Below are 12,295 nucleotides of genomic sequence, written 5' to 3'. Positions count from 1 at the left end.
TGTGTGGACTTTGTGCTTGATTTATGAGTATGAGAGGATATCAAGGATGCTTTGTAACGTGAGGTTTAAGAGGCAATGCTAGGGTTTTTGGTGAGAAAAATCGCCTGTCCCCTTCACTTCTGAAGTGAAGGGTGTTTATATAGAGAATGGAGAAAGGGGTTGCTTCTAGGGTTCTAAGACTCGGTTGGTGGCTGTATATGAGAGGTATATAGCTTGCTTGGAGAGGGAGTTAATGAACATGGACGAGATATGGGTGTGGAAGGATTTGATGAGCTGGTTTCGGGTAGGATATGGAAGGATGAGATATTAGTTATCTTGGGGAATAAGCAAGGAATAGACGGTGTAATATGAGGGAAGGAACTCGGGTTAGTGGTGCGGGTTTAATGGCGGGTTTGCGCCCTATTTTGGAGCGCCAAAACAGGGCTCCGGTTTGGGTATTGTAAAACCCCCATTTATCTAAGAGCCTTAACTAGGCCTTCCAAGATAAATGAGACTGTTACCATCTCGGAATGTCCGAGGTAGTGAATAAGAGAGTTTAGCAAACCAAGGCAATTTAAATAAATTAAACTCAAATAATGTCTTATACATATTTTTCTTTTCTTCTCAAAATAAATACAATACAATCTTGCAGCGGAATTAAAAGACAACTAGTGGTGATATGTAACTAAAGAGTGAGCTAAAACTAAGTCGTCCAGTCCATATCCTCACACCCCTCCCAAGCTCCTAGACAAGTAGTCTCAAGTACCTGCCAAGTCTGCTCCCCAGTTACGGTTCATCACAGGTGTTCACGAATATACTGTCAACTACGAGGTTGAGTAGGAATAAACTAAACAACAATAATTAATCAATATAAATAAACACAACCAATCGATATACAACAATTGCCAACTCATCCAATCATACCGTAACTAATTTCATACCGTAACTAGTTCAATGATTTCACTGGCAGTAGCACAACCCCCTTAACACCATGCTATGCTTAACTATATAACTGGCAGAAGTACTTTTGTACCATGCTCAACTAGCAGTAGTAACCTCAGTACTATGCACAACTGTGGAACTGGCAGTGGTATTCTCATTGCGTGCTCAACTCAACTGGCAGTAGTACCCTCCGTACTATACATAACAGACAGCAGCAACACTCTTGCTATGAACAACTGGTAGTAGCATCTCTCATGCTATGCACAACTCATCACAATACTCGTATGACTTATCAATAATAATCGCAGCGGTATAAATAACAGTGACATCCATCACGACATTTAATACAAGAAAGTAACACAAAGTTGAGTAGGATATTCCTACATGATCAGCAAATCAAATTAATTAGCAAAGCAAATCCGATAAGTAATGTTCCTCAACAAATCCGTCACCTAATAATAATAATTATTATTATTATAATTACTAACTACGTCACATACTCAGTTATTAATTAATTATAATTTACTAATTATTAATATACGTAATTATTGAATTAAAATCCTTCTTTATAACACAAATCAGTCTCACTATAAAATTCATAATTAAAAATAAAAATCAAAATGACGCAAGACCAATGGGGTTGGAACCCTAAGACTCATATTTAAAGTTCTTGTGAAATAGATTCTCCTCAAATTCCAAACTTATCAAGGTTTTCTTGAAAGATTTATAATTACTGACGAATCCCGTCGCATAAAAAGTATCAATTCTTAAAACAGCTTTAAAATTCCAATTCCTAGCATTATCTAGACTCTTTAAATTTAATGTATGAAAAAGACACAGAATAGTTTTGACATATAAGTTAGGGTTTCGAAGCATTCTTTACAACACTAGAAAATTCGCGGACTTTTCGGCGACACGTCCATAAATAAATCACCCAAGACAACCCGTATGGAAGATTACTACGAAATTTTATATGCATACACTAGAATTGAAATAAACCCTAGTGTCTTAGTTAAATATTTGGAAACAAACATTTTAAAACCACGAAATAAATTAAACAAGACAACCTACGAATCTGCCAAATTGCTGTAACTTTCTTTCTTTAACCTAATCATGTTTAACCTAATATTTATATAATAAACACGACTTCTACCATAATCCTACTATAATTTAAGTCTTAAATATGAACAATTAAATCATAGAAAGATTAAAGGCAACTTACAAAATACAAAATAAAAGATCGAATCCAATAGAAGCAGATGCAAAATCCCCAAATTGATTGTCCAATTCCTTTTTCCCTTTTTTTTTTCATTCTTATTCTCTCTCTCTCTCTCTCTCTCTCTCTCTCTCTCTCCCTCTCTAACTTATGTGCCTATGGAATTATGAGTGAATAAGGGTCAATGTCTTCTATTTATAGTGACAAGGTAGTCTTATAGGAAAGTATTAGGAAAGGTCATATAGATGCGTATTAGGAAACTATTATTATATTACATATTACTAACAATTATATTACTACTACTACTACTACTACTACTACTACTACTACTACTACTACTACTACTACTACTATTATTATTACTATTATTATTACACGAGTACAAGACCCAATTTACACGGCCCTACATCTAATCTCGACTCGTCCATTATTTTATTATTAATTATCTTCTTATTTGCAATTATTAATATAAATGCCTTTTAATTAATTATTCGAATTACATAAATTATTCTTATAAACACCCTTACAACTGAGTGACATTCCAACTTATGATCATTGCAATACAATTAGCCATTTATTATTATCAAGCTATATCAACTTATCAAAATGCATCACCAAATAAAGTCAAAACATGGAAATGTATCTCAAAATAAACTCAAAACATGAGGTGTCATAGGTATTTCGGGTTGTTTTAGGCATGACTTGGACGTGGTATGGGGCATGGCTATGGGTCATGGTCGTGGGCTAGGTGAAGGCATGGATTTGGGTTGAGTTGGAGTCAAAATGAGGCTATCTTGATGCGTCGGGTTGGCTTGGAAAACAGGGTATGCGGGGTGGTCTTGGGGGCCTGTTTCACGTGTGGTTTAGGAGAGAAAAAAGGAAGGGGAAAAGGTGTTAGCATGGGGGTTCAAACCCGTGACCAGGGAAGGGATATGCCAGCTTTGCTCCTCGATATTCGTGCTCAAAGTTGTACAAAAAACGACCTTAAGATCGTCTCACAAATTGAGTTTTAAATCGCTTTAAAATCTAACTTTTCAAACTAAATAGAAAGCGATAAACAATAAAATTGTCACACATTTCATTTAAAAAAAAATTTAAAATAAAAATTTAAAATAATTTTTTTTTAAATAAATTATAAATGAAAGCTTTAAATTTAAAATAAACTTGAAAATACGAAAATCGATGAAATAAATTTCATTTATTTCAAATTAAAACAAATAATTTAAATTTCATTTAAATTATGAAACCATCAATTAATACCCGTCTCGCATCACAAAACATAATCCATTAATGAGCGGTGTAAGTATACATGTGTCCTATCATCATCGGGTGTTTTGTTGGGATTTCTTTAAATTTCAATATCGACGGATACGGGCATCTACAGAGCCTCCACTTTGACTGAGGCTTGGACAAAGCGAAATTCAAAGTATACCCCAAGTCTACTGACCTAAAGAGTCCGCGGGTCGTTTATGGTCCATTAGACCTGCGTACATAAGCTCGCCAGCCATAAGCAGAGATCATACCTAAACACCTGGTTCTGGACGTCTCAACTTTTGCATAGAAGAATCCAAATGATTTCCGGCATAAGAGCTAGATGGGTGTGGGATCCCGAAATAAAAACTTCCAACGGCCATGAGAGCTGGGATGTGAGAATCCCGAGTATAAGAACTTCAAGGTGGTGTAAAAATTTCAGATATGAGAATAAAAAACTTCAGCATAACGTGAGAGTCCAAGTGTGATAATTCAAAACTTTCAAAATGGTGTGAGAACCCGGACATGGGAATCCGAAACTTCATAAACGATATGGGACCCAGACATGGGAGTCCAAGACTTCCTTAATAGTATGAGAACCCGGAATGGGAGTCTAACACTTCAAAATGGTGTTGGAACCTCAAAGATAGGTATGAGAACCTAAAGATAGGTATGGGAACCACAAGGTAGATAACTTTCGGATTTGGGAATCTTGGGGAAGGCTATATTGTGGTTTTAGGCATAAGAACCTGGGGATTTGGGAATCCAATGGAGATAGATCATTGTTTTGGGTATAAGAGACTTAAAGACATTTTTGTGTTGTTGTTTGTAGGTATAGGAACCTATTGATTTGAGTATAGGAACCGACGGAATCAAACCTGACTTCGTAACTCGTCCACTTTGGGCAATTAGCATTCTACTCTTCTTTCCCAAAAATCCATCATCTGATGGCACTGGTCCAAAATTCATCATTTCATCATCTGCATTGGTCTTTGTCCCATCGTTTCATTATTTTCATAACAACGTTGGTCGTCGACCCATCGTTTCATCATTTTCATAACAACATTGGTCGTCGACCCATCATTTCATCATTTTCAAAAACTTGTATAAATGGTGGGTTGAGCCTTATCCTTAGGTGCCTACGTATACGTTGTGACGGAATCAAACCCGCATCGTAGTTCGCCCAACATTGGCCTTGGCATTCTGCAGTCACGGCCTAAAACGGATCTTTCCTAAGGGAGGTTGCCGTTATACGTTGGAGATACTTCTCCCATACTGTCACTTACCTACGTTAAAAGTTTTCGTAATCATAGCCCACTTGAGCTACGATACTTCATCATCGGTACCCAAATTTGAGCAACGTTACATCATTACCGAAATGTCGTTGGTGTCATTATCAATTGAATCTTGCTGGGGAACATTTTCATTCACGTTGTGCTCTAGTGGGGAGCGATTCATATACATCTTACTTGTCGGAGACTTCTCCATTCATCATCATAGTGATCCCTGTCACCGAAGGCGACAGAGCCACCAATTGCATTGGGTTATAAAGTCTTCGACTTTAGAGCTCCTAGTTGAAGCGTACCTGCTTAAAAAAGGACATAAATCACACAAAATCACATAACGGAAGCTTGAATAGGCCAAAGGCCCGAACTTAAAACATCGAATTGGGTTTTCGACCCATTTGACATATGAAAATGGGCTTCGCCCGAAATCAACACATCATTTGAAAATGGGCTTCGCCCGAAATCGACATGCATTTTGAAAACGCGCTTCGCCCGGAACCAACATTTCATTTTAAAAATGGGCTTCGCTTAGAATCGACATTTCATTTGGAAGATGGGCTTCGCCTGGAATTGACATTTTCGAAAAAAGTTTTTGAATTTTCGAAATTTCGCTATTGGGGAGTTTTGCATAGACATGTTTTGAGTTTCTGACTCAGGTATCTGACCCGTAAATAAACATGGCCTGGGTATAGCCCGCTACCTTTAAACAAAAAAGAAAGAAAATTCGTACGTGTGTACGGGTTTTAATTCAAACATTGACTCGCTATGGGTAGAACTGTTCAACCATCGCTTCTTGATAGTTGGACACTACTTCCATCTTTATATTTAATTAATGATTTGGCACTTAGCATTCTGCTATCATGCCCACAATTTCATCCACTGCTGGTACCGGCCCAAAAGTACATTAACATAACTTTGAAACTCTAGAGCTGGCACTGAGCATTCTACTACTATGGCCCAAACTTAAACTATAACATCTTTAATTGTTCCTACTTGGGAATAACATCTACATCATATATTTCATCATCCCTTCGGAAATGAAATCGTCATTCATCATTGCTATCGGGAAACATCATCATCTTTCACCTCCGCATTCTTTCTTTTCAGCGGGTTTCCATATCATTTTTGCCTCCGCCTTCGTTCTTTTCGGCGGGCTTTAATTTCATTTCTACCTCTGCCTTCTTTCTTTTAAGCGGGATTTCTTTTATTTTTTTTTCGGTTCCCGACACAAATCTTATCTATTTAGCAAATAGACTTGACATTCTGCATGGGTGACCAAGCATCTTTGTCAACATCATTAGATAGAACTTATTATGAGACTTGACAACTACTCATCATGAATCTACATCCTTATCCTAGCCTAAACCGGGTAGAACAACTGACTCGACAAAGGTGGCTTCATTTGGACTTTGGTTAAAACCCATAAGAAACCGACAAGATACATCATATATTGGTAGTGGGTGTGGATGGATTGAATCCCTTATTCTGAAGGATTGCCTACGTATTCACGTGGAGCGAAATCAAATCTGACGTAGTTCGATGAAGGTGCATAAACGTAGTCATTTAGTTTGTGTGTACAAACTTGAAGGTTTCACCTAAGACATCATATTGTACCTCGTTCGAGACTGTAAGGTACCGCCAAATTCCGTATCCAGGGTTGGTGCTGGAGGCTTTGACATTCTAGGATGTGGAGCTTGGTAATAACAGGTTTGAAAAGTGGACCGTCATACTGAAGGTTCATTTTCTGGTGCTTAGGCCAATGGGTTATGGCTTACATTGTGGTTAGAAAAGGTGTCTCAGGTCTGAGGAAACCCGTGGGAAAATGGGTTGGTAAAATAAAATGTGTGTTCAAATTTCCATGTCTGGACCCTAAAGGCTTGGTGTAACGACACCGGGGTGATGATTCTCAAAATTCCCGACTATTCTCCGTAAAATGTCTTATGAAGGCCTTAGGTATAGAAAGGTTGCTACATATGGTTTTGGCTTCACCCATTGAACTTCAACTACTGGTATTTGGCTTGACTTCTAGCTTATGTAACTTCGACATTCAACCATAAGCGATTTGTAATTTTGTCATCTTTTCTTTTCTTTTCTTTTTTTTTTTCCTTTTTTTCCCTTTTTTTACCTTTTTTTCTTTTCTTTATCATTTTTCCTTCTTTTTTCATTTTCTTTCGAAACAACGCTTCCTACTGTAACTGGATTCTCCTTCAATCATTTGGGCTTCGCCAAACAGATCGGGTCACACAAGCGTTCTTCGTCAGACTAGGTTGGTTGTATCTCTTTCAGAGACGGGACATTTTTACAGGGAAAAATCTAGGTTTGTTGTAGGCTTAACTTAAGCATTGATTCTAGTGGAGGCTTTCTACCGCCAGACATGGAATAGGTAAAGGAAACAGTCACCGGATCCTAACGTACCTTACCATCTACAACGGGATACATTTCTAACTAGGAGCACCCTTCGAGTGCGTTGTGCATTTTAGATTGATGAACAGATTTTGAAGAAAACATGTGATAGTTTTATTTAAATTGATAAACGTTTGACAGACTCGAAGAAAGAGAGATTTCTAGGACACACCCTAAATCGCGAGGTAAATGACTCGATTACAAGAAAGGAAAATCCTAGACTCAACTTAGACAAAAGCTAGAGAACAAACTCCGACTCGTAACCATCAAATCTCGCCTTGAGCCTTCTCTAGTTCAATTGTCGGCTCCGATGCTTGACTCTGGTCACTGACCCACTTCAAGATTTCATCTTTAGTACCCGGGATAACAGTTGGGTAAGAGTCCAGCAAGTGTTCGTAGTTCTGTGAAATGGGATTACCAGGAAGAGTATCATCATTTCCTAGGTGGGGTAAGAATGAAAGGGGCAAAGTGCCCTCGTCGATCAGGTCATGGATTTCATGCTTTAATCGGAAACATAACTCTGTGTCATGTCCGACACCTCTGTGAAATTTACAGTAGGCTCCCTCGACCCAGTATTTATTTCTTTTCTGGGGTTAAAGCTTTGGGGTTGGCCCAATTGGTTGTAGTATCTCGTGGAAGGCTAGTAACTCCATTGTTGTAGTATAAGAGAGACATAGCCTTGTAAATGACCTTATCATATCACGCATCGGCTTCTTTAGTGTTGCAGAAACATTCTTCCCATTCCGGGTTTCCCGGTGCCTCGGGTGCGTTTTACATTGCTGGGCCTTGTTGGTTTGTAAAGTTTGAGAAACAAGCCTCTGATGGGTCGGCATTGAGAGAAAAGAGTGATGAACTTTCTTTGCTGATCAAACCATTTTCCAAACACGCAACCCGAACATTCAAAGCTTAGAACGAGGCTTGGAGTTGTAAGATCATGGAATGGACCTGATCAAGGGTAGGTGTGTGTAATACTACGGTTTTTTGTACTGTTGGGTACTCTGTCGAGTAAGTGATTTTTGGTTTCAAACAAGTGTACTGTCTGATGGGTACTCGATCGAGTAGGTGTTACTCGATCGAGTAGGGGCACTCGATCGAGTAAGTCGGTTTTACGGGTTGTTTCGCCGGGTTTTGATAGCAACGTGAGAATGTTATATAAAGTTGCTTTATCAATTCCTTTTAACTTTTTCACTGTTTCTAAACAATTTACACAAGAGAAAAGTTACGTAACTTCCCATTTTCTCATTGCTATCAAATCCTAAGGGCTAGAGTCGTCAGATCGTTGAGTTCTTTACACCGTTGAGCGTCGCATCGTGGATAAGCTTCTAGTATGATTTTTACATCAACTCATTGATTTTAGTTGAAACCCTAATTGGGTATTTAGGGGGAGTTTAGGAGTACTTTGTTTGTTAGATAGTAATTATATGATTGTGTGATTATAGGAGGTGATTTCGTAGAAGAGCGGTTTTGAATAGCTGATTGTGACGATCTTGGTGATTGCTTTTCCAGGTAGGGTTTCCCTACTCGGTTATTGATTACATTATGTTTGATGGTTATAATGTTGTTGATCTGTATCATATTGGTGTTGGTAATTGTTATTGTATAATTGGTTGGTTGTGTTTGTCTGTGGTTCGCGAGGTGCGTCCTCGGCTGAGTGGAGTCACTTGAGGGAGTGGCTTCACGCCCTTGATTCACCCCTTGTGGTTCTCGTCACAAGGGGGTGTGCACATTAAGGAACTTGAGTTTTTGCTCGGTGTTGATGAGCGGGACTTAGGTGGGAACGGCTGCGGTCCCGCACTGGCAGTGAAGCTTGCTGGTTGCGGCCGTAATCTAGCAGGACTAGACCTTCAGGCTAGTCAGGTGTGTGGAGATGTGACGGAGTTGGGTGATTGTATGTATTGTTGTTATTGTTGATCTTATATTATGTAATCAGTAACTGAACACGTTCATTGTTTTAAGAACTCTGGTGATCCATTCGGAGATGGTGAACAGTTCTTGATCAGGTATGAGATGGACGCGCATGGGATAGCTGGGATTAAGTCACCACGTGTCACTAGAGTCTTCCGTTGTGTCGTTGAACATTTATTTCTTTTTAGTTGGTTTTGATAGTTTGGAACATATGTATTTCACTTTACAGTTTTGGGATTTTCGTTATGTAATCGCTTAAACTTATTTATCTAATTATGTTCTTTTATGGTCAATTTGATATACATTGGCTCGGGTAACCGAGAAGATAGCACATCCATGCATTAGGTGGTCTTGGTAAGGCACCTTGGTGTATGGGGGTGTTACAATCCCAGTATAAAACTGAGGTATTCAATGCATATGCCATGACAATATAAATTCATCCCAGACACGAGGCTGAGGTATGCAATGCAGATGAAATTCCAATATAAATAATCCAACAATATAGAATCCACATCCATTAATCCATCCAATTCCACAATACTTTTATAAATTCCACAAACCAACAAAGATAAGACGAGTTGAGTAGTTATTGTAACACCCGCAATTTTCTCTCTCACTTATTTAATTTTTGTTTATAAGATTTAAATTTTAATACTTATATTTACCGGTTTTGTACAAATCGTTAATTAATTCCGTTCTAAATCTTGTTTCAGTTCGATTTCTTATCCGACCTACTTTTTATTTAAGTGACATTTTTGTAAGCGGAAATGGGAAATCGATTTTGGCGCCATTAATATATGGACTGTATTTTTGTTTAATGGACAAGTTAATTATTTAACTAGATTTATCCTTTTTATTCTTTTATTTGAAATCCTTAGTATTATTATTATTTATCTACCTTTGTTTATTTTTATAACAAAATGGAAAAGATATTTTGGCTGTTAATCCTTAGCTTAACCGATTTTGCATAAGATAAACAAGGAGATTTTATTCTTATCTTTTTCTCATTTCACTCATTCATAAACTCTCCTAATTAGATTATCTTATATAATTTCCATTCACAAAAAAAATAAGGAGAAAATATACCCTACTTTTCTCACAAAAGTGCCGTGAGATTCATAAGTTGTGGGATTTCATACGTAATAATTTTACGTACGTGCCTACCTTCTTGCTTCTTTATTTCCAAATTCTAAGTACTTGCGTGCCTTCTTGCTTCTATATTAAGATCGACCTTCTTTCATCATCTGTTCATCCATATTCTAAGGGTATCGTCCTTAATCGTTGTCGTATATTTAGTTTTGATTGTTATTTAATTACTATATAATTTAATCATATATGAATATTTGCTTTTGGAGGCTATCATCAAGATCCGTACGAGGACGAGTATTTCATCGAGTTGGAACGGGAATATGAGGTAACTCTTAAGGGCATGACTCGGCATTTCATTAGTTATTGTTGAGTAGTTGCTTGTTTTTGGTTATTATCGTTGTTTTAATCAAATTATGATATTTAATTTATATATTTTTAATTTTGGTTCTCATGGCACGAAAGTTTCTGATATTTCATTATATATCAAAATATATTTTATTTATGAATTTATCATATTTAGTATTGCTTTTACTAGATTTAATGATGTTGATGTTAAAATCGCAATATATCGATTTCTAGGGTTTTAAATTACTAATCATGGTATAATTTTGACTTTAAAATTTTATTCTGGTCCTATGACAAATTTTAAGACTCAAGATCATAAAAGATTTGATTTTTTAATCTTATTAGTAATTATTATGATTTACACAATGTTTTAGCCGTTTTGATGTTTATTAGGTATTAACTCGTTTTTATTTTTTATAATTTACGAAACCTATTTTATTAGCTCTGATAATGCATTATGAAATGATATAAATTTTGTTAAAAATTATTTTGGGTCGAATTTTATTTTTAATAAATAAAATACAGTTATGGCTGTTTTAGGAATACAATTTTAATAAATAGTATTTACGATTTTTTAGTTGCTGGAAAAATTATTTTTGGTGTTTTTACTTAATTCCAGAATGTTAAAAAATTTCCTGGGAACCTTTCTGGTCATAAACTATTTTTAATAATTGAAATGGTGTTTTGCGGTTTTTACGATAATCTGGTTTTTAATTCGGTACATATATCAAATGAGCAGATCTTTTTACGAAATTTTACATGATGTCCTGAGATGCTAAAAACAGTACTCACGTGAAATTTCATGAGTATCGAAGTTACACTCGATTTTATAAAAATTAAACATTGTTTTGGGTAAACCGAGTAAATAATGGTTTTGAAGTTACTTTATGGAGAATGAAATTATGGTCATTTTTCATATGATTCCAGAATGTGTTAAGAGCCTGTTTTATAAGAGGTATTTGACTTAAATTATTTGAATATTTTAAATAGTGGATTAGTATTTAAATTGGATTACCCAATTTGGTAATAAGATAATAACTTATAATTTCTAACTTCTTAAATGACATTATTTCTAACATCATACATTACTATTTTCATAAGATATCTAATTTGAGAAGGTATTTATTCTAAGTAAAATTCTATTTATAGAACGTTACTATTTCTGGAAGTTGCCTTCTTGGAAGGTTTCCTTTTAAAGGATTTGAATAATGAAGTCTTTTGAAGTGGTTTTGAATACTTATGGAACAGTTAGGTGTAAGGTTTAGAATAATAAACTCAGGATATGCTTAGTTTTGCCATTATCTATAGAACTGATGATTGTCATCGGTGGTCGTCCGGGAGTGTTGCACCCTGGGAGTTATGTACATACATTTAGAATTGGGCCTTGCCTTGCGGAGTAAGACGCCGCCTTATTATGGTTGTGGAACCATGGTACTTTAGCATAGTTTGAGTGAAAATCTATACTACGACACTAAGATGGTTTATGAGCAAGCCGGGAGAGCTGAGAGATTGGTCAAGATGGCCTAGGAGAACAAGGAGAGGGGTCTTGAGAAAAGAAAGGTTGAGAGTGAGGGTGGTGCTCAGTCCAGCTACAAGAGGAGTAACCATAACCAGGCGAGGGCTTACTCATCGGGATTGGGTTTTAGTGGTGGAGCTTCATATGGGCGTGGTCGTAGTGGTGGTGATAGCAGCTGGAGTGTCTCTTATTTCAACTGTGGCGGTATGGGCCACAAGAGGCATGAGTGTACTAGTGCCGTGGGGAGAGGTTTTTAGAGGCCATCGCAGGGGAGCTTTTCACAGGGTCTGTCTCAGAGTTATGCTAGCCACCGAACGGTTAGGTTATGGAATAACCAAGGAGGTCAGAGTAACAACAACGATG

Source organism: Silene latifolia, chromosome Y (genome assembly GCF_048544455.1).
Source record: "Silene latifolia isolate original U9 population chromosome Y, ASM4854445v1, whole genome shotgun sequence".
Taxonomy (NCBI): Eukaryota; Viridiplantae; Streptophyta; class Magnoliopsida; order Caryophyllales; family Caryophyllaceae; genus Silene; species Silene latifolia.
Note: the sequence above shows the minus strand (reverse complement) of the source record.